This window comes from Vulpes vulpes, chromosome X, assembly GCF_048418805.1.
Source record: "Vulpes vulpes isolate BD-2025 chromosome X, VulVul3, whole genome shotgun sequence".
Lineage (NCBI taxonomy): Eukaryota > Metazoa > Chordata > Mammalia > Carnivora > Canidae > Vulpes > Vulpes vulpes.
The window spans coordinates 85,422,473-85,445,911 of NC_132796.1; the positions used below are offsets into that span (position 1 = coordinate 85,422,473).

The 23,439-nt window shown below is 50.1% G+C and overlaps 1 long non-coding RNA gene across 3 annotated transcripts in view; it reads right to left on the reverse strand.

The window, feature by feature from the left end:
* The window catches only part of LOC140596077 (uncharacterized), a 114,956-nt gene extending 93,984 nt beyond the window's left edge, over positions 1-20,972 (reverse strand). For 2 of the 3 annotated variants that reach the window (XR_011998111.1, XR_011998110.1), the window contains exons 1-3: positions 20,734-20,972; positions 14,789-14,946; positions 6,801-6,861 (exon numbers count right to left, since the gene is read on the reverse strand). This is a non-coding gene — a long non-coding RNA (uncharacterized lncRNA). The remainder of the gene's footprint in view (positions 1-6,800; positions 6,862-14,788; positions 14,947-20,733) is intronic. The other variant, XR_011998109.1, reaches the window with a different exon arrangement.
* Positions 20,973-23,439: the final 2,467 nt, after the last annotated feature.

The window sequence follows — 23,439 nt, forward strand, 5'->3', positions numbered from 1 at the left end:
TCTTCTGGCAGAGGGCGGAGGGAGAGGCCCTGGGGGAAGGGCGGGCTGGCATTCGCGGTGCAATACTGCCATCAAGCGGAAAGTCCTCGGAGGGGGGGGGATCCGGGAGCCCGGCGCCATGCTCTCTGTCCCGCGTGGAGGGGCCCCGGGAGTGACGTGGAGGGAGTCCGGGGACGGACGGACGGACGGACGGGATGGAGCGCGAGGGAGGTCCCAGGTCCGGGGGCCTGGGGGCCTGGCCGGTCGGGCCCGGGAAGCCCCAAGCCACGTCTGGGCCGGACTGGAGCGGGGTGACGCAGCCACCCGGGCCGGGCCAGGGGGCGCCGGGCCCGTGGCCGCGTGCCCCTTCTCCCGGGAGCTAGAGCAGGATCCGTGGGGCCTTTGGCCGCCAGCCCCCTGCAGCCCCGCCTACGACCCGCACGGGAACCTGGAGGGCTGCCGCCACTGCTGGTGCGGACGGAGGCGGGGGACATCAGGGTCCCCGTGTCCGGATCGCGGGAAGGGGAACGGGTGTGGAGCCGGGCCACCCGGTGTCAAGGGGGGGGCCTTGAGCGTGAGGCGGTTTTGGGAGGCGGCGGTGGGGTAGGGGCGGGGGAGGAGGTGGTGGCGGAGCTCACCAGGAGGAGCAGAGAGTCCCAGAGGGACGGAGGGACGGGCCCCTGGTGGGGGCAGCAGCAGCACCAGCGGGCCTCCCCCCCTTCCTCCTCCTCCTCCTCCTCCTCCTCCTCCTCCTCCTCCTCCGCCCCCCCCGCGCCCCCTGCCCAAACCCGGCCTGGGCCCACCAAGAGGCTGTTGCCTGACACGGTTACTGGGAAGCGGCACTGCCACGTCCCGCGCGCGGCTTTCCCCTCTCTGGCGGAGGCCTGGTCCCAGTGTCCCCATTTCTCTCAGCCAAGTAGAGGCCAAGCTGCCGCCGCTCCCGCCACCACCGCCACCGCCACCACCGCCACCACCGCCACCGCCACCACACCCCCGTCCCGCCCCGGGCCAGGCCTCTGAGCTAGCCCCGTTTCCCTTTCTGGGCCACCTTCTCCAACGTCCCACCACAGCCCTCAGGGCAACAAGGACAGTCAAGGAACGGCTGCCTGAATCCTGCCTCTGCGTCCCAATGCCAACGCTTGCTCCAGAGCTGGTCATCAACGGACCAGCGTGGAGCGCCTGCCAAAAGGGCCGGGCGCCTCGCGATTGCCAATGGCCCCTTCTGTCCCGCCGGGACACTCGGACTTCACCCCGGGGCCAGTCGTCCCCTGGAAGCCGCCGGGCGGCGGCTCAGGGGATCGCCAACGCGTTCCGCTTGATGGCAGTGTTGCACCAGCAATGCCAACCGGCCCTTCCCCCAGGGCCTCTCCCTCCGCCCTTTGCCGAAGAAAAAAGGCCAAGCGCTGGCCACCCGGGCTCCAACATGGCGGCTCCCGTGGCTGGGCCGCTTTCGCTTTAGGGGAGCGCGCCTAAGGCTTCTGAGGCTTCCTAGGCTTCTGAGGCATCTGAGGCCCCCTGGAGCGGAGCCCAGCGGAGCCTCGGTGCCCTCGGCCGGCTTTGGGGATCACAACGGTCGGGCGGGGCCCGGCCGGGCCCGCCGTGGGCCTCCGGCGGCGGCGGCCACGGGATCCTGCGAGGCGCCAGCCGCCCTCAGGACCCCCGCAGGCCTCCGGGGGCCCTCGGGAGACACACCGGTCTGGTGGTGGGGCCAGAGCCCTGCCCGGCCCTGCCAGGCCCGGCCCGGCCCGGCCCCGGCTCAGCGGGCGCCCGATCCCGGGATCAGGACTCCCCGAGAGGCCGGCCCGACCCCTCAGGCCTCCAGCGGCCGGACCCGGACCCAAAGGTCGGCTCTGGCCGTGGGGTCGACAGTGAGGTCCACGTCCCGCGGCCAGGGGACGGAGGGGTCCCGAGGACCTCGGCCCTTCGCCCGTGATGCGCCCCGCCCCCAACCGCCACGGGAATTGAGGCGTGGATCCAGGCCCACTCGGGTCAGTGTGGAGGGCGGCCCGGAGCCGCAGCACAGACGCCAAAGCGGCCCCGTGCCCGGTGCAGGCGCGCCCTCTGGACAGCTCCCAAGGGAGGGGAGGAAGCCCAGCGAGGGGGAAACACACCCACGTGTGCCCGGGGTCCCGGGGTCCCGGGGACCCGTGCCCGTCGCGGCCTAGCGGGCTCAGGCCAGCACACGCCGGACGCTGCTGCTCTTTGCCCTTCTTGCCCATCAATCGGCCCAGATCCTACGGAGAACACCTCAGGGCCCTATCACAGGTGCACCCTGACAACCCGCCTCTTGTGCCAGGGCCCCAGTAGAAGCCAGGAGAACCACAGACGCCCCGCCACCCCCGCCGCACACGGTCACACGGTCTCTCACTCACAGGCGCTCACGCTCACTCACGCGAACACACATATTCCAGGCAGATACGCTCACTCTCCCCGCACCACCCCCACCAACCCCAAACACTGGGAGATCACACGTGGAGGTCACCCTCCTCAAAACCTCAGGAGGTGGCCCACACACCCCACACCAAGCACCCGTATGGGTGGACGACAGGCGTCGGTCTCGACCCCGATTCCCTGCCCAAGGGTGTGACGGTGCTCCCGTCATGCACGTCATGCACGCGGAACCCTCTCCACGCTCCCGAATGGCTCGAGGCTCCTCCAACGTCAACCCTCGGGGAACACTTTTGCTTTCTGCCCTTTGGCAAACGGGAGAGGCCGCTTCTCCCAAGAGGCCCACGACCTCATGCTTCCTAGGGCAGGGAGGGATGTCCCGGTCCCATCTGTGGCATACAACACGACCCCCACCCCCCAACACCTCCACAGGGTCCCTCTGGTGGCGCTTCCCACGTTTCGGTTCTGGAAGCCTGGCTGAACGACGTCCTACTGGACACACATCCCACTCACGTCCCCAGAGCTGGGGCCGGCGGTACACGGAGCAAGAAGACGCTCGGGGGGGGGGGGGGGGGGGGTGCGGCGGGGGGGCGTGATCTTTCAACCTGGAGCCAAGAGGCCCCGCAAAGAGACACGTTTCCCCCAAGGCAGGCAGGCCGCACGGGCAAAGTCCGAAGCACGGGTCCAGGCAACTCTTGTCGGCCCGTCCGCCTCCGGGGCCCACGGGATCCGGGAGCTAGAAGCGGCGGGTGGTCGGCCCGAGCGTGAGGGTGACGGGCCTCCACTGCCCGTCTCGGGTCGCCGTCGCCCGCCCCCCCCCCGCCCCCCCCTCGCCCTCAGTGAGCCTCTCCTGACCCCTGCAAGGAAGGCCTGGGCGGGCCTCAGCTCCAAAGGGCCATCGCGGACGCCCTTGACTGCCCGGGCCTCCAAGCCGGCTGACAGTTCGCACGCCACCCCCCCACCCAGTGTCCGTTCCCCGAGGCCTACCGGCCTCCCTGGGGCTTCCCTTCTGACCACGAAGCCCAGGTCCGAACACCCTCCACAAGCAGGCGGGAGCCACCGAGGACCCCGAAGGGGGCACGCGCCGCCCGGGCAAGGAAGGGTCCGGCTCCCACACGAGTCTACCGCCCCGACGGTCGATGGCGGGGACACGGGGCCGCGCCAAGGGAGGGTCACGCGGGCGTCCCCTAGCTCGGCGGCGTCGGGCTGGGCGTCGCGCCCGGCTCGCCAATCAGAGTCCGGGCACGGGCCGCACGGCACCCCAGGGCGGGACCGGTGACAGAGGCTGCGGGGGTACCCTGCCCGGGGACCGCTCGGCCCTGCAGGACCTCTCATCCCGCAGAGTCAGCGCAACGCCGCCCACCTTGCCCACCCGGCTTGTCAAGCAAGAGTAGGCCAGCGAAGTCCTCCCTGCTCCTCGGTCTCGGGCTCGGGGCCAGGGAGACCCGGTTCCTCGCCCCTGGGCAGGTGCCCGAGCTCCGCGGGTGCCGCTGTGGGCGCCGGGACCCAAAGGGCGCGTGGACACCGCCTGGATCTCAGGCGTCGGCGGGGGGTGGTGGTGGGGGGAGCTCGGAGGGAGACCGGGGTCAGGAGATGCAGGCCGCCTCCTCGGTGCCCCGGGGCCAGGTTTGACCAAGGAAGGGGACAGCGTGCACGGCCCCTCGTGCCACCCCCGCCCCCCACTAACTAAGGGGCCTTCCGGGAAGCTGACTGGTGTGAGGAGAAGGGGCAACACGCTGCCTCTGGCACGCGGCGACGGCGGCGCGGGGAGACACCCGCGGACGCTCGGGGCCTGCTCGTGGACGCGTGTGGACGGGAAGGCACGACCCATCCCGGACCTTCTTCCACCCGTGTGTGGGCTACCGGGACAGCCGGGGCCTCCACGGAGGTCGGTCCGCGTGATCCAGAGCGGGAGCCTCCTTCGGGGCACTGGACTGGCAGATGCGTGCCTGACTATTGGCCCACGGGGGCAAACGGAGCTGGGCCCCCCAGCCCAGGGGACGGGGCTCCGCTCCCGGGAGCCTCAGAAGCCGGGGTGCTTGCTTGCTTGCTTGCTTGCTCGCTGGCTCGCTCGCCCGCGCGGGCCCGTTGGCCCGCGGCCGAACCCGCCACCCGCCACCCCTCCACCCTCACCCCGGCCCTTGACAGGAGAGCCGCCCGCCCGCCATGTTGGGGCGAGGGACAGCGGACACGGACACGGGCTTGGCTCCCGAGTCCTCTGGCGTGGCCTTTTTTTCTTCTGGCAGAGGGCGGAGGGAGAGGCCCTGGGGGAAGGGCGGGCTGGCATTCGCGGTGCAATACTGCCATCAAGCGGAAAGTCCTCGGAGGGGGGGGATCCGGGAGCCCGGCGCCATGCTCTCTGTCCCGCGTGGAGGGGCCCCGGGAGTGACGTGGAGGGAGTCCGGGGACGGACGGACGGACGGGATGGAGCGCGAGGGAGGTCCCAGGTCCGGGGGCCTGGGGGCCTGGCCGGTCGGGCCCGGGAAGCCCCAAGGCACGTCTGGGCCGGACTGGAGCGGGGTGACGCAGCCACCCGGGCCGGGCCAGGGGGCGCCGGGCCCGTGGCCGCGTGCCCCTTCTCCCGGGAGCTAGAGCAGGATCCGTGGGGCCTTTGGCCGCCAGCCCCCTGCAGCCCCGCCTACGACCCGCACGGGATCCTGGAGGGCTGCCGCCACTGCTGGTGCGGACGGAGGCGGGGGACATCAGGGTCCCCTGTCCGGATCGCGGGAAGGGGAACGGGTGTGGAGCCGGGCCACCCGGTGTCAAGGGGGGGGCCTTGAGCGTGAGGCGGTTTTGGGAGGCGGCGGTGGGGTAGGGGCGGGGGAGGAGGTGGTGGCGGAGCTCACCAGGAGGAGCAGAGAGTCCCAGAGGGACGGAGGGACGGGCCCCTGGTGGGGGCAGCAGCAGCACCAGCGGGCCTCCCCCCCTTCCTCCTCCTCCTCCTCCTCCTCCTCCTCCTCCGCCGCCGCCCCCCCCCCGCGCCCCCTGCCCAAACCCGGCCTGGGCCCACCAAGAGGCTGTTGCCTGACACGGTTACTGGGAAGCGGCACTGCCACGTCCCGCGCGCGGCTTTCCCCTCTCTGGCGGAGGCCTGGTCCCAGTGTCCCCATTTCTCTCAGCCAAGTAGAGGCCAAGCTGCCGCCGCTCCCGCCACCACCGCCACCGCCACCACCGCCACCACCGCCACCGCCACCACACCCCCGTCCCGCCCCGGGCCAGGCCTCTGAGCTAGCCCCGTTTCCCTTTCTGGGCCACCTTCTCCAATGTCCCACCACAGCCCTCAGGGCAACAAGGACAGTCAAGGAACGGCTGCCTGAATCCTGCCTCTGCGTCCCAATGCCAACGCTTGCTCCAGAGCTGGTCATCAACGGACCAGCGTGGAGCGCCTGCCAAAAGGGCCGGGCGCCTCGCGATTGCCAATGGCCCCTTCTGTCCCGCCGGGACACTCGGACTTCACCCCGGGGCCAGTCGTCCCCTGGAAGCCGCCGGGCGGCGGCTCAGGGGATCGCCAACGCGTTCCGCTTGATGGCAGTGTTGCACCAGCAATGCCAACCGGCCCTTCCCCCAGGGCCTCTCCCTCCGCCCTTTGCCGAAGAAAAAAGGCCAAGCGCTGGCCACCCGGGCTCCAACATGGCGGCTCCTGTGTCTGGGCCGCTTTCGCTTTAGGGGAGCACTTGTCTAGTATTACCAGAGTTGAGCTTTTCTTCCTTCCCTCCTTTATCTGTGAGCCTACTTTGGGATTGGATTGTATGGTATGGTATGGAGCAACATGGATGCTGATTAACCTCCTATGTTTGGTTAATACTGACTGATGGTTATAGGACACATCAGGAGATATAGTGGTGCGATCTTGAGCTTTGAGCCACAGTTACCCCAAGCTGATAATTTCCCTTTCTGGCACATTCCACCAGGGCTCCCTCATTCAGGTCCCTTTGACTAGGGTGGTTACATGGTGATTTGTGGAAATGGATGGCTTTGTGCAAATCCATGGGCTCTGTTTATGTTGTCAATCATAAGTTGCGCATATGTCACTAGAGGATGGAAGGTTTCAAAGTTTATTTGTCTGTGTCCCAGGTGTTTCTCTAGGATTCAGGAGTCAATGGTGGTACGCATATTTTAGCATGGATCGCTTCGTATGCTGCTTGTGAGATGGCAATCCACCTCATCTTTGGCCTTCGTTAATCTTTGATTGTCTGTAGATTCGCATGCAAGCATCTCCTTTTTCCTGTTCCACAATCACGAACTGCCTTGAGAGCCTTTTCTACCACAGGTGAAATTCTGGTACAGTACACAAGAGTCCTGGTATTAAGAATCTGCCTAGGGATTCTTTCCTTCTTGAACTTTGCTGAAATAATACCACAATCTGTGTTCTTCCTGCAGTAAAATGAACTCTCTTGTTAAAGGAAAAAGAAGAAAATAGAGCACTCACTCACCCAGAACATCAGCACTGGCCTCTTCATTTTCACTTCTTTCTTTCCTTTCATTCTGTCTCCCCTGCAGTGAGAGAGAGAGAGAGAGCTTGTTATGGGACCACCATAGTGCTGCGTAACAGGGTTTTGTATGCATCCCACTTAGTCCACCTTCAGTGTTTCAGGTCAGTATTTTTTTTTTTTAGTTTAGTTTAGTTTTTTAAATAAATTTATTTTTTATTGGTGTTCAATTTACCAACATACAGAATAACACCCAGTGCTCATCCCGTCAAGTGCCCCCCTCAGTGCCCATCACCCATTCACCCCCACCCCCTGCCCTCCTCCCCTTCCACCACCCCTAGTTCAGGTCAGTATTCCTAACACCTCTGGGGTCAACCAAAACTTCTGAATACAGCATGATGTGCACATCAACTTCACTCATCCTTCAAAAATTCTAAGGATTTTCATTCAGGGGTTTCAGAAAGCAGCTCATGTAGAATGTACCAGGTGAAACCTGAAGATATCTCCCATGATCTCTTTCCTGAGCCACAGCCATCACCTTGGCATTTATACTTATAGCTTTCCCCCTCAGTTCTGGCCCTGAATGACCATGGAAGGATATCAATAGGTACCTTGTCAGGCCTGCAACCTTCTCTGGAATTGAGCGACAGACCCTCTACTGAGAAGCAGCTCATCTGACTCAAAGAGGTACCAGGTATCTCCTCTCTGGCTGCACTGAGATATTCACCACATTTACTTTCCTGGGATGTGGACATTTTCTTTTAAAGATGTGGCAAGTTATGATTTACCAGCCTCTTTCTTCTGCATAGACACTGACGCAAAAGTATGTATCCTGGTCACACACACCCATATTTCAGTAACCATGACTCAGTATGTTGGTTGAAGACAGAAGGAGAAAGGAAGAAAAGAGAAACCCACTGTCTGAAGAGAAGGGACAAGTAAAATGAGCTATGTTCTAAGCCCCTTGGCAGAGATGAAGGTACCCTACACTGGGTAGCTATGAAAAAAGAAATGGAGAGGATCAAGCAGGTCAGGACATTTACTCTGCACAGATGTGCCAAGACCAGGATACTTATATATGCTGGGAGCAGCCAAATATGAAAGAGTGTATGGAGTACTATGCAGGATGTGTGGGGTCAGAGAACGGAATGTAGCATGCCCTCTGTGTCTGTTAGTTTTCATTTGCATGCAATCCCTGCAGCATACATGAGGAAAAATTTCATGTGGTTGCCACCGCAGGTAGGGAGTTCAAAGGCAGAGACACCCCTTGGGAGCCGTCACCATGCAATGCTAAGGGCTCTTCTCTGGGCAAAATTTCTATCCAATGTGGCATCTCCAAAGCAGTTATGGGGGGGAAAAAAGAGGGGAAATTTATATATATATATGTATACACATATGTGACACATAAACATATCTGTGTGTCTATTATTAATGAAAAAGTGAATGCTGAATGATTGAGTGGGTGTTTAAGGATAGACTATAAAGACACTCTCAAAGACAACTTCCCAGGAGGGGCTGCTGAACAATGGTCCTCACTCAGGTCATCTGACTGTGTGGATGAAGCCACTGGGCTCTCCGTCTGTCCTATGGACTCCACCACTCTTACCCCCAACCCCCACAACTCACCTGGGGCACTCTGTGGTAGAGTGACTGAGGCTCCCGGAGGTGAGCATGGGCAATCTACCTCCCTGTCTTCTAACATAACAGGGCCCCTGTCACTTCCTCCACAATGGCCTACTCCTGAGCCCTTAAGCTGGATGAAGTAGCTGGGTGAATGCAAAAAGGAGCCAATAACTCAAGGAGAAGGCGTGAAATCCAGGTCCTGGTGTCAGCTATTGTTATGGAATCAATGTCCTCAGAAAGCAAGGATTCTGCCCTAGAACCATATGGGTATCCATACAAAAGTGTGCCAAGAAAAGAGGGTCCCAGTTGCCAGGATATCCACATTTAAAACTCTTAAGAGAGATGTAGGATGAATCCACAGATGTATGTATTCTTTCAGATGTTACTATAGGTATATTCTCATTGCCATCAAGAAGTCCAAATATATGAGATACCACTTCCCACAATACCACAGGACAGTCAACCCCATTTGGGGGCTTCAGTGTCCTCAGGCACCTTTTTTGATCCTTAAAGGGCAGAGGCAGAAACCTCACAAGCAAGCAGGGATGGCATTTCTGGAGCAACAGTTCCATCAAGCAGATACTTTTTAAGCAAAGCCTTCAGCACCTTCGGGTCTTCTGAGGAAGGCTTGTGAGGGGATGAAGGGTAGGAGTGTGGCACCCAAAAGATTCTCTGGGCCAGACCCAAAACACCCCCAGGATCAGTGGAGAATTGACACAGGGTGGATAGAGACAGACTCAACCATCAAGTAGGGGATGCAGGCCTCCCCAGGCAGTGGGGGCGTGGCCTTGGCTGCTGCCTTGTTAAGAAACAAAGAGCTGAAGTTCCAATTCCAGGGAATCTGGCCTGTGGATTCTTGCCCTTGGTGCAATAACAAGCTCAGGCAGTGAGGCCCCTAGGGTTTCAGGGCCCTGGGGAACCCAGGACCAGAGGCTCCAGGCTCAACTGCCATCCCTCAATGGGGGTAGCATCTTGTAGACAGGATGGAAAATTTCCTGATTATTTGGTACTAGACCCAGACAAGGAAGAGTAAGGCAGGTACACTGCAGGTTTGAGTTAGAGCTGTGTTTTGATTACTTTGGCTCCCTCTACAAAGAGAATCTGGGTCTTAGGCCCCAAAGTATCCCAGAAAGCCCTCCTTGTCCCATATGAGAAAGGTTGTAGGTATGGGATGAAACAGAACAGGATCAGTATACTGAAAGGAACATCGTCCTCCAGAATGAAGGGATCCAGGTCTGTTTTCTGCACTACTTGTTGGAAACGTCACAGCTCAAATGCAACCTATTCCTCAACCTCCCTTTCAGTGTATGGGCATATGACCTGGGTCCTCTTGTTTGGGGACTCTCCTGGGATTTCTTGTAAGGGTCCATGTTCTATACATGGCCAGAGGGGTGCACTGAGACCATCCTGGTCTAGGAACCAGTCAAACCATGTCAGTCAGAACCCGGCACTGGGAACTAAGCAAAAGATTGTTCAACACCAATAGGCTATGCTTACATAAGGCCAGAAGTATAAAATGAAGGGGCAGGGAGTGGGTTTCCACACTCTTCCAGGAGGGGTGAAATCAAGGATCGTGTGTGGAGGGAAGAGTTGAACATGGAAACTTGCTCCCAGAAGCAGGTAAAAGCTAGGCAAAGAGCATGAGCTACCCCAGAGGTTATTCTGGAAGCAGACTATCACAACAGCTGAAGTATAAAATGAATTGCTGTGTTCCCAGCAGTATGTGCCTTGTTCCTATCTTAGAGAGACATGCTTGATCTGTGGAGGATATGGGTGGAGGGCAGTGTCTCTCAACCCAAGAGCTATGTGGTATTCTAAAGACACCTGTCCTTGTATCTGGCCTATATTCATTTTGGCTAGGTATATCCAGCCAAATCATGTTTCCTTTTCTTGGGGGGGGGTCTCTTGGTCTACAAATTAATGTATTGCTCCAGAGGCCTGATGCGACTGAAGGCTGTTAGAAATCTTTTAAATCAATTGAGAAAATCAAGCAAAATTTTAAAGAGCCTCTACTGCATGCCATAGACCCCCAAAGAAAGGCAAGTCACAATCTTAGGTTATCCTTTTCATCCTCAAAAGACTGTCCCATGCAGGATAGCAAACAACGGTTTAGGTGGAAGGTAAGATGTCTGTTTTTATGTCAGTCTACACGTGCACTGACATAGAGGTTTACCCGTCTCCACCCAGGTATTTTGTTCTGGTTTTATATTAAAGGAGACTCACCAAACTTTGACCCTGCAGGAACCTTTCTGCTTTTCTCCCCTCAAGAGAGAACACACTTCTCCCAAGAGTTCAGGCCCACAAGGACCACATTCTCATTCTTTTTATGGTAGGCAGTGTATATTCCCTCTCATGGATGAATAACAGGACATCCCACTCTACCTCCAGAGGGACCTTTTGGTCCCTTTCTACTTCTCAATTCTACAAATCCTGGGTGAAAGACACTCTCTTGGATGCACTCCTTTGCTCATTTATATGTGAATATAATTCTCCCCTATTTTCAGAGAAGCAACAGAATGAACCAAAATTCTCATATACTTTCATTTTTTGATCAATGTTGCCAAATGGTTTTCCAAGAGGAGTACCTAAAATGCATCCTGCCCAGTATTAGATGTTCCAATTCTAATAGAACTGACTAGTCGTCTTCACTGAGGTCAATATAAAAGGTAAGAGGTATATCCTGATGAATATGCAAATACCTGCCTCCACTCCATGTGTTTCCTTATGTCTCCTTGACTAAAGTAGGTTTACACTGATATGGAGTCTAAGGCTTCATGGACGCTTGGGCATCAACCAGTTTTGGAAAGCCCCCTTTCATGCCATGCTTTGAACTAGACTCTCCAATTTTCAGATATTTCACTTTAGCTCTCATCAGCAAATAAGGGCCTAAGTACATTCAAAGCACAAATAGGAACAATGGAAGATCCTAAAGAACATGACTAAGCATTGTGTATTCCCTATGTTTGAAGGGAACCACTGTATGTCATATTTAACTAGGCCTTGAAAAGAAAAGCAATGCAATATTTAGAACTGTTTTATTCTGATCCTCTTAAATTCTGGTTTACGGGGGTACCTGGGTGGTTCAGTGGGTTAAGCACCTGCCTTTGGCTCAGGTCATGATCTGGGATGGAGCCCTGCATCTGGGCTGTTCAGTGGGGAGTCTGCTTCTCTCTCTCCCTCTGCCCCTTCCCCTGCTCATTTTCTCTCTCATTCTCTTACAATAAATAAACAAACAAATAAATAAATTCTTTTTAAAAACCTGATTTATAGGCTCCACAGTACTCTAAACTTAGCCTATCTTGTTAGGTACACTAGGGTGTCAATACCCTTTTCAAATTAATCAATTGAGAGCTATATCATCTTCTGGAATCACTGGATTAATGTCTGTTGCCCACACTTCTTATCTGCAATGGTCTAGCCAGCCTGTGCTCCTTGGCTTCCAGTAAGATTACCAAGATCCTCTTGTTTGGAAATATACCTGAGACCTCAAGTAAGAGGTTCACTCTATCTTCAAGTCAGCATGAACCCTTGTCAAAAGGGTACACTGAGATCGCCATGCTCACAGTACTGGGGTAGAGACCACATGAGACTGTTTGTTTGGGTCTTGGCCTATGCTCAGCAAATAAGGTCTCAGTCAGCATCTTCCCCACATAATTAACTTCCAAAATCTTTGAATTTTCAGCAAATGTGTTAAAGGAGAAATCCAAAGGTTTTAGCACCTTCCAATGAGATACTAAAAAAAAGCAGTAACATTTGAATTCTGTTTGCAATACTACACTTAAGAGAGAAAACAAAATATTTCAGAGAATTGATTTGTAACTTTTCACACAACTTTTACCCACCCAGTGCTGGAAAAACCAAAACTCAGAAGCTATGCTTTAAATTTTTTTCACCTTTCCTAGAGATGGTAAGAACAAATATGGAGGGATCCCTGGGTGGCGCAGCGGTTTGGCGCCTGCCTTTGGCCCAGGGCGCGATCCTGGAGACCCGGGATCGAATCCCACGTCAGGCTCCCGGTGCATGGAGCCTGCTTCTCCCTCTGCCTGTGTCTCTGCCTCTCTCTCTCTCTGTGTGTGACTATCATAAATAAATAAAAATTTAAAAAAAAAAAAAAAAAAAAAGAACAAATATGGAAAATATTTATAACCTTCACTGAGGTTAACAAAATTCTTAACAATCAAGGACCTTACCAATTTTTTTTCAGCCTGATTCCATGGACAAATATTCCATTACTAAAGAGATTTATATTACCAACAATTAAAGATCATATACCTAGGAATAATCTAACAAAAATATGAAAAACTTACATGAGATAAACTTTAAAGTGTCCTGAAAGACAGAAAAACACACTTAAACAAGAGTAAAAATGTATTATATTCTTGAATAAAAAGATTCAACCTCTTAAGTATGTTCATCATCAGTTAATTAATCTATTCTAATCCCAAGAAAAATCCAAAAGGCTTTAGAAGGTCCTGTTGTTTTCCATTATTCATAAGGGACAACAAAATAAACAGGCAGGAATATCAGGAGAGTTCTGATAATGAATAGCCATGTGGTGGGATGACTAGCTCTACCATATAGATATAGAACAAAAAGGCCAAGAATAGACACCAAAATGGGCTACTTTCTTACATCATACACAAAAATAAACTCAAAATGGATTAAAGACCTAAATGTAAGAACTGAAACCTTAAAACTCCTAAAACACACATACACAGAGGCAGTAAACTCTTAAGTCATCAGCCCGGGCAATATTTTTCTGGATATGTATCCCAAGGCAAGGGCAACAAAAGCAAAAATAAACAATTGGCACAATGGCAAACTAAAAAACTTTTGCACAGCAAAGGAGACCATCAAAAAATGAGAAAGCACCCTACTGAACGGGAGAAGATATTTGCTAATCATATATTCAATAACAGGTTAATACTCAAAATATATTTAAAAACTCCTACAACTCAGTAACAAAAAATAATCCCATTAAAAAATGGCCAGAGGACCCAAACAACTATTTTTCAAAAGACATACAGACGGCCAACAGACGTATGAAAAGATAACTGACATCACCTAACATCAGAGAAATGCAAATTAAAACTACAGTGAGATATATCACCTCACACCAGTTGGAATGGCCAGTATTAAAAAGACAAGAAATAACAAGTGTTTGTGAGGATGTGGAAAAAGGGGAACTCGTGCACTACTGATGGGAATGTAAACTGGTGCAGCCACTATGGAAAACAAGGAGATACCTCCAAAAATTATAAGTAGAAATACCATACAATCCAATAATTCTACTATTGAGTACCTGAAGAAAACAAAAACACTAATTCAGAAAAAAACATATGCACCCTATGTTTACTGCAGCTTTACCTACAATATCCAACATATGGAAGCATCCATATGGAAGTGCCACTGATAGATCAACGGATAAAAATGTGGTACATATGTACACGATGGAGTATTAAAAATGTAGTACATATGTACACGATGGAGTATTACTCAGCTATTAAAAATGAAATCTTGCCGTTTGCAGCAACATGAATGGACTTAGACAGTATTAACTAAGTGAAGTCAGAGGAAGATGAATACCATGATTTCACTTACATGTGGAATCTAAAAAAACAAAGCAAACAAGACAAAAAACAGAAATATTCTCAGAAGTACAGATAACAAACATATTGCTGCCAGAATGGAGGAGGGTGAGGTGATGGGTAAAATAGGTGAAGAGAATTAACAAGTACAAATTTATAGTTATAAAATAAATAAGTTATGGGAATGAAAAGTACAGCATAGGGTATATAGTCAATAATACTGTAGTACAGATGGCAACTACACTTATTGTGGTGAGCATGTCATAATGTATGTAATTGAATCACTATGTTACACAGCTGAAGCTATTTTTTTAAAGTGAATTTATTTTTAGTAATCTCTACACCCAGTGTAGGGCTCAAACTCACAACTCCAAGATCAAGAGTCACATGCTCTTCTGACTGAGCCAGCCAAGGTATTCCCACCTAAAACTAACTTAATACTGTATGTCAAAGACACTTCAATTAAAAAAAAAAAAAAGAACAGACCCAAAGGCATAAAAGAATTTAGCATACGGGGTCGCCTGGGTGGCTCAGCTAGTTAAGCATTTGACTTCAGCTTAAGGTCATGATCTCAGGGCCTAGGATCAAGCCTGCATTGGACTCCACACTAGGCTGGGAGGCTGCTGCTTGTTCGTCTCCACCCCTCCCCCGCCCCCACACTTGTGCCCTCTCTCTCTCTCAAATAAATAAACAAAATCTTGGGAAAAAAGGGGATTTAGCATACAAAAGCCTCCTAGATCAGTGGAAGTAAAGACAGATTTGGGGCCAAAGAGTACCTACCTAGAAAAGGTTCTTGGGGGACGCCTGGGAGGCTCAGCCGTTTCAGCGTCTGCCTTTGGCTCAGGGTTTGATCCCGGGGTCCCAGGATCGAATCCCACATCGGGCTTCCTGCATGGAGCCTGCTTCTTCTCCCTCTGCCTATGTGTCTTTGCTTCTCTCTGTGTCAGTCATGAATAAATAAACAAAATCTTTTTTTAAAAAAAAAGGTTCTTGGTTCTACATACAATAAGCCAGGATAAACTCTATATGGATCCAAGAATTGAATGTGCAATGAGAGAATCATATAACTATTAAAAGAAAGCATGGGCTGATTCTGTTGTAATTGTACAGTAGGAAAAACCTTTCTACCTTTCACTCAAAACCCATCAAACAGGATACATATGAACAGATAAAATTCACCATATTAAAACAAAACCTCATAAAGTCAGAAGAGCAATGATAAATAGGAAAAAATACTTCCAACTCACAGTAGGCTTACTAAAACAGAGGAAGCTTTAGAAATAATTTCAGTACCACCCATAGTAAAATATTAACAGTCCACAGAGAAACACAAAACTACCCTAAATATACAAAAAGGTTCCTTACCAACTCAAGGAAAATCCAAACAAAAATTGCACTGTTAGACAATTTCTTACACATCAAGAGTTTCTACTCGTGACCTGCCCCTCTGAGGGGCTTGTATTACCAGTTTATTGTATTAACTTTTTATGTATTAACTATATTCTTGTCCCTGTGTTGAATCTGGCTCATCTTTTTTTTTAAAGATTTATTTAGGGGTGCCTGGGTGGCTCAGTTGGTTAAGCATCTGCCTTTGGCTCAGGTCATGATCTCAAGGTCCTGGAATCAAGCCCGCTACATTGGGCTCCCTGCTCAGTGGAGACCCTACTTCTCCCTCTCTCTCTGCTGCTCCCTCTGGCTTGTGCTTGTTTGCTCTCTCTCTTAAATATATAAATATTTAAAAATAAAGTAATTGAAATAAATTTTAAAAGACTTATTTGAGAACACAAGCAGGAGGGGGAGAGGGAAAGAGAAGCTCAAACAGACTCTGCACTGAGCATGGAGCCCAACATGGGGTTCAATCTGACCACAAGATCATGAACTCAGCTGAAACCAAGGGTTGGATGCTTAACTGATTGTGTGACTCAGGGGCCCCAAATCTGGCTCATCTTACATGGTCTCAAGTCATCACTTGTTATTTTCTTGCAAGGATTTGTCCTACACGTGCAGAGAGTCAAATGCCTTTTCACAGGATGATGTTTTTACACAAAGTGTGGAGCCAATCTCTTTGAATACTTAAAATGGGTGCCGTCCCTTATGTGAAAGTCCCTAACTCTTAAATTTCAATTGCTATTTCATGCCATCAAATCTTCTTTGCAGAACTTATGTGAGGTGTTAAATTTTGGAAATAAGACCAAACATTTGCCTCAATATCAGTAACAAGAAACACAAGCACACACTATCATCCAGAAATATCCAACATAAATGTGTTTTCTTTCCTTCTAAACTTTTCTGTCTATATCTAATTGGTTCACTTCATACGTATTTTTTTTCTGAGTGTCCCCTGCTTCTCAAAAGTTTGAGTTACACCATTTCACTTTTATGAAAAACCAACATCAGTACGATAACAGCTTTCTTTGCAAAAGTAACAAACCTTGGATTTTCTTCAATTAGCAAAACCAGGTACTACTATTGTTCTTAAAAGGGATGTGGCCTAACAGTAACTGTCAAACTTTTGAAAGTGTGGGATCCTCTTAATGCCATTTCAGCTTAAGATAGGTTTCACAGGAATTTCTTTAATTTCTGATAGGAAAAACCTGTATTGCCATTAGTCTTCATTATCTTTGATAACCTGAAATTGCTTAAGAAGCTTGTTTCTTTCATATCATCCTATTGCACAGAAAACTGTAAAAAGATGAAAATGTAAACCACCAGTAATCGTATTGCTTGAGGAAAGCCCCTTAAAATTTGGGGGCCTGGTTAAATGCATTTGTGGAAATAGCTATTATTTTAGGTCAAAAATTCATTACTAACATCTGTGCTGTTTGATAATCATCAACTTTTCCAAAAAATAGTGTTTAAAAATCATAACTTAGGGATGCCTGGGTGGCTCAGGGGTTGAGCATCTGCCTTTGGCTCAAGTCGTTGATCCCGGGGTCCTGGGATCAAGTCCCACATCAGGTTCACTGCAGGGAGCCTGCTTCTCCCTCTGCCTAGGTCTCTGCCTGCCTCTGTGTCTCATGAATAAATAAAATCCTTAAAAAAAGACATCACTTAAATTTCTATTTTGTCTTTAAAAAGAATAGCGATATGGTTAGAAAATGGTCTGAAAGAGCCTCCTCAAAATTCTACTCCCTTGGAGAAAACACAATCAACAGCATGGCTCTTCCACCTGCTTTATTTTTGTTCATGAATGGCCAATGAGATACGTGTATCTGGATAGGTATGTGACACATAAACACATGTGTATAAAGCAAATTTTGTCCTTCTTTCATTTCTATAAATATAATTATGTAACCTTTTTGTTTTTCAGATTTCACCAGGGTCTGAATAAGGTGTGACATCTGTCATAAATAAACATGGACAGAATGGATTTGTGGGAGTTCTGATACTACAGAGTAGGAATCATTTAATGAATGAAATACAGTAAGGTCATAGAACTAACAGAAAGCTATTAAAAGTTTTAAATATACAGGAATATAAGAGGCTGGATTCCACTCAAAAATTACTAGAACTGATACAGGAATTCAGCAAGTCGCAGGATATAAAAATCAATGCACAGAAGTCAGTTGCATTTCTATACACTAACAATGAGGCAGAAGAAAGAGAAATCAAGGAATCTATCCCATTTACAATTGCACCAAAAACCAGAAGATACCTAGGAATAAACCTAACCAAAGATGTAAAGGATCTGTACTCTGAAAACTATAGAATACTTATGAAAGAAATCGGAGAAGACACAAAGAAATGGAAAAATATTCCATGCTCATGGATTCAAAGAACAAATGTTGTTAAAATGTCTATGCTACCCAAAGCAACCTACACATTCAATGCAATCCTTATCAAAATACCATCAATGTTTTTCACAGAGCTGGAACAATCCTATAATCTATATGGAACCACAAAAGACCCCGAATAGCCAAAGGAATCTTAAGAAAACCATCAAGCTATATTACAAAGCTGTGATCAAGACAGTATGGTACTGGCCCCAAATCAGACACATTGATCAATGGAACAGAATAGAGAATCCAGAAATGGACCCTCAACTCTCTGGTCAACTAATCTGACAAAGCAGGAAAGACTATCCAATGGAAAAAGGACAATCCCTTCAACAACTTGTGTTGGAAAAATTGGACAGTCACATTCAGAAGAATGAAACTGGACCAATTTCTTACGCCATACACAAAAATAAACTCAAAATGGATGAAAGACCTAAATGTGAGACAGGAATCCATCGAAATCCTGGAAGAGAACACAGGCAGAAACTTCTTTGACCTTGGCCTCAGCAACTTCTCACTAGACTCATCTTCAAAGGCAAGGGAAACCAAAGCAAAAATGAACTATGGGGACTTCACCAAAATAAAAGCTTCCGCTCAGTGAAGAAATCAACAAAACTAAAAAGCAAACTACAGAATGGGAGAAGATATTTACAAATGTCTTATTAGATAAAGGGTTAGTATCCAAAATCTATAAAGAACTTATCAAATGCAACACTCCAAAACAAATAATCTAGTTAAGAAATGGGCAGAAAACACGAATAGACATTTTTCCAAATAAAACATCCAGATTGTTAACAGACACATGAGAAGATGTTCAACATCATTCAATATCCAGAAATTACAAATCGGGTGCCTGGGTGGCTCAGATTAAGCATCTGCCTTTGGCTCAAGTCATGATCCCAGGGTCCTGGGATAGAGCGCTGCACAGGGCTCCCTGCTCAGCGGGGAGCCTGCTTTGCCCCCTGGGGCTCCCCCTGCTTGTGTTCTCTAGATCTCTGTCAAATAAATAAATAAATAAATTTTTTTTTATAAAAAAGAAAATACAAAACAAAACTACAATGATACCACCTCCCATCTGTCAGAATGGCTAAAATTAACAAGACAGGGAACAACATATGTTGTCGAGGATGCAGAGAAAGGGGAACCTTCTTGAACTGTTGGTGGGAATGCAAACTGGTGCAGCCACTCTGGAAAACAGTATGGAGGTTCCCCAAGAAGTTAAAAATAGTGCTACCTTACAACCCAACAATTGCACTACCAGGTATTTACCCAAAGGATACAAACATAGTGATTAGAAGGGGCCCCTCACCCTAATGTTTATAGCAGCAATGCCCACAATAGGCAAACTGTAGAAAGAGCTCAGATGTCTTTTGACAGATGAGTAAAGAAAATGGAATATTGCTCAGCCATCAAAAGGGATGAAATCTTGCCATCTGCAACATGGATGGGACTAGAGGGTACACTTAATAAATCAGAGGAGGACAAATACCATATAATTTCACTCATGTGAAATTTAAAAAACAAAACATATAAACATAGGGGAAGGGAAGGAAAAATAAAAGAAGACAAAAATAGGGAGACAAACCATAAGAGGATCTTAACTATAGTAAACTAAGGGTTGCTTGGAGGGGAGGTGAGTGGGGATCTAGGGTAACTGGGTGATGGGCATTAGGAGGGCATGTGATTGAATAAGTACTGGATGTTATACAGAACTCAAGAATCACTAAAATCATCTCTGAAACTAATAATACACTATGTCAGTGAAATTGAATTTAAATTAAAAGAGACTAGATTCTTTCACTTAGGTCATTTTACCTCTTCAAATTTAGCCCCCCTGCTAAGTTATACATCAGGAGGAGCACAAACTACTTGTGAAAATTAACCCTGGTCTCACCAAGTCCCATCATGGATGACATCTCCTCATATTCTCTTGCGACCTATTATGTGAATCTAATGGTTTTACTTAAATTATTTACTTTTTTTTTATTTAAATTCAATTAACACATAGTATATTTTTAGTTTCAAAAGTAGAGGTCAGTGATTCATCAGTACCACGTAATACCCAGTGCTTGTTACCTCACCCAATTATCCCATCCCCCTTCACTCCAGCAACCCTCAGTTTGTTTCCTATGACTATACTATATGTTGGCAAATCGAACTCCAATAAAAAAATTAAAAAAAAAAAGAGTCTCTTATAGTTTGTCTCCCTCCCTGATTTAAACAACTTACAGGACGCAATAGTTTCCCAGGCCAGTCACTGGCACCGGGTTTCTCGCAAGATTTTCAGGAAAGTTTGTCAGAAATGAGTAGAGAGGATTGAGCCCAACACGGCCAACAAGGACATCTATTCCTCTCTCATTCCCTAGAAGCAGCATGTTTCTTAATACGATTTTTATGTTTTTTTTTTTAATCGGAGTTCGACTTGCCAACATAGAGTATAACACGATAAGTTACTTCTCTCAGGATACGTTCCGAGGAGCCCTCCATCCAAACCGACCAAGCCGAACCTCCCGCGGCCACGCAAATGGGGAGGAAGGACAGGGGAGAGAGAAGGGATCCGGGGGACCCCCCGCAGCCACAGGGAAACGCTCCCGGGCCCTCGGCCGGGCGGGGCGGGGCGGGGCGGGGCGGGGGGGGGGGGGGCGTCCGTCCGGGGGAGCTGCTACCGGGCTCTCCCCGGGCCGCGCCAGGGCGCACAACTTAGAACTTAGGCGGCGGCGGTCCGTTCCCGGCGCCCACACCCGACCCGCATCGCCGAAATGCCAGTCCCCGCGGCCGCCACCACCGGCCGAGGTCGCGCGCCGGGCACAGGCTGCCAGCACGCTGCGGGACCGGGAAGGCCCCGGGACTCGGAAGGGCCGCCCAAGCCCGGCCCCCAGCCCCGGGGCCCCTCGCGGTCGAGGAAGGGAAGGGAAGGAAAGGCAGCGGGACAGAGGCCGAAGGACCCACCTGGCGGAGGCCGCGCGCCGGAGGAACAGAGCCCGGGAGTTGGGACGCTCGCGCGGGGTCGCACGGTCAGACTGGGCCCCGGGCCACCTCTGCCGCAAAGCAGCGCCCTGGTCGCCCGGGCAAGCCACAGTCCCTCCCCCAGCGCCAGCGGCTCCCACTCCCGGGAGCGGGTGGGGGATGGAGGTCCGGGGTCCGGGGGGGGAGGGGTAAGAATCCGGGTTCCTCGGCGTTGGCCCCGCCCAAGGGAGTGGAGGGGCAGGCTTAGGAAGGTTCCCGCGCGCTTGGAAGGGGCGGAGAGAGGTGGGCGTGGGAAGGTAAGAGCCGAAAGCCGTCTTTTGCATTTGCTCTGGAAAATCAATTTGTCCTTGTAGGGTCCGTGCCGGCCAAATGGTGAATGTGCTGAAACAAAATTTACCGTTCAACGGTCCCAAAACTATTTAGAGGGAAAAGAAGTTTAAACAAATACACTTCCAAACGTTGTTAACAAGTTTGCATCATTCATATGCATGAAGTTATCAAAACTTTTATTGCTTCCTCCCCAGATGAGTGTTGGGATCCGAAAAAATGCAGGCACTCCTTCCTCCCCATCGCCTCCCTCCCGCTCTTTGCCGAGGACCTGCTAGGGAGTCGGCGCTCTTGCATAACTACTGCACACTGCCTAGGTGGATAGGGATGTCCTGGGTCCGAAGTAATCACAGCGACTGGCAGGTTTCTCCTGCCTGGCCAGTAACGATTTCTTCCTAACTGTTGAAAGAGGAACATGTTGGTCTGGAAAATAATGCTCCCATAATGGAGACACGTGTAGATTATGGGAGGAAAAGGAACTTAACAGGTGACGCTGCCACTCGAGATGAGGGGTATTAATTGGTCCTGTATCCTCCCAGCAAGTTCTAATCTAAGGAGAGAGAGAAATGCAAATAAAAACAACTGTCTAGTGGCATCTGCGTGGCACGATGGGTTAAGCATCTGCCTTGGGCTCACGTCATGATCCCAGAGTTCTGAGATCAAGACCCCCTAGGGCTCCCTGCTCAGTTGGGAGCCTGCTTCTCCTCTCCTTTTTTGCTCCTCCCCCCCCCCCCTTGAGCACACGTGCTCTCTCTCTCTCAAATAAAATCTTAAAATAAGAAAAACCCAACAATTGTCTTAGGAGCTCCCTAGGCCTATGGGTTACCACCAGCTATTTGGTTACTCAACAGTTGACTGAAGATATTTTTGTTGACTCTTCTTATTTCCATTGACAAATGCAGCCTTTTCTTGATTATTATTTTTTTTTAAATCTTCACAAATACAGGAATACAGACATACTTTAAGGGAGAACTGAAGGCACCCCTGCCCACACCTGTATTGTCCCTTCAAAGATCACCTGCTACTCCCAGCCTGGCTCAGGCTCTGACTCCCAGACCCTTTTTCTCACCCATTTCCCAGTTGTTGGGGCAGAAGTGGTGGGAATTTCTAAGGCAGAAGGAAGGAAGACAATGAAGACCCTGAGGGTCTTTGTCCTGGTGGGGCAGCTGCCTTTTTGCATTTCAGGTCAACAGGAAATCTCATAAAACCCAGCTGCCTTCCACTCCCAGGGGGTGCAGGGAGGAGTTAATTCCCTGCCACTCCTTCCCACCAGGTAGAGTGGAAGGTGAAAGAGCTTCCACTTCCTCCCCCGGTGGAATTACCTGACCTACCCCTGGGCTCTGGATCTCAGCTGCCGCTCTGGATTCCTCCCAGTGTTTCTTGTCCCTCACTTTAGGGAGCGGTGGCCATTTCCTCACGCAGATGCACAAGTCAAAGCGTTTTCTTCTGTCCCCATTCCCTGGACAGACACAGATTCAGTAACTATTACCTACTCATTGTACCAGGGAACCGAGGTCTAAATGGCTTTGCCATTGTGAACCAGTGTTGCAGAGGATGTATTCACACACGGGGCTCTCATGCTGCGTATCTATTGGTCCCTCCATGCTAATGGCCAAATAAGCACAAGAAAAGATGTCCAATATCATTTAGTCATTAGGGAAATAAAACTGAAAACCACACGGAGATACCACTTCCTACTTACCAAGACGGCTATATTAAAGACAAAATGGAGGGGATCCCTGGGTGGCTCAGCGGTTTAGCGCCTGCCTTCGGCCCAGGGTGTGATCCTGTGGTCCCGGATCCGGGACCCACATTGGGCTCCCTGCATGGAGCCTGCTCCTCCCTCTGCCTGGGTCTCTGCTTCTCTCTCTCTCTCTGTATCTCTCATGAATGAATAAATAAAATCTTTAAAAAAATAAAAATAAAAATAAATTTTAAAAATGGAAAATAGCAATTTGCGATGAGGATGTCAAGAATTGAATCTCACATACACTGCTAGCGGGAATGTAAAATGGTATGGACACCTGGGAAAGCCATTTGGCAGTTCCACCAATAGTTACACAGTGACCAGGTGATTGGCAATTCTACTCCTGGGTATATATAACAGAAAACTGAAAAGAGATATTCAAACAAAAACTTGTACATGAGTGTTCATCACAGCATTATTCATGAAGATAAAAAGGGGAAACAGCCAAATGTCTCTCAACTGATGAACATTTAAACAAAATGTGCTATATCCATACCATGGATTTTTATTTAGTCATTACATGGAGTGAAGTACGGATACATGATATCATATGGATTAACCCTGAAAATATAGTACTTTTAAGAAAGCAAACAAAAGAATACATATTGCATGAC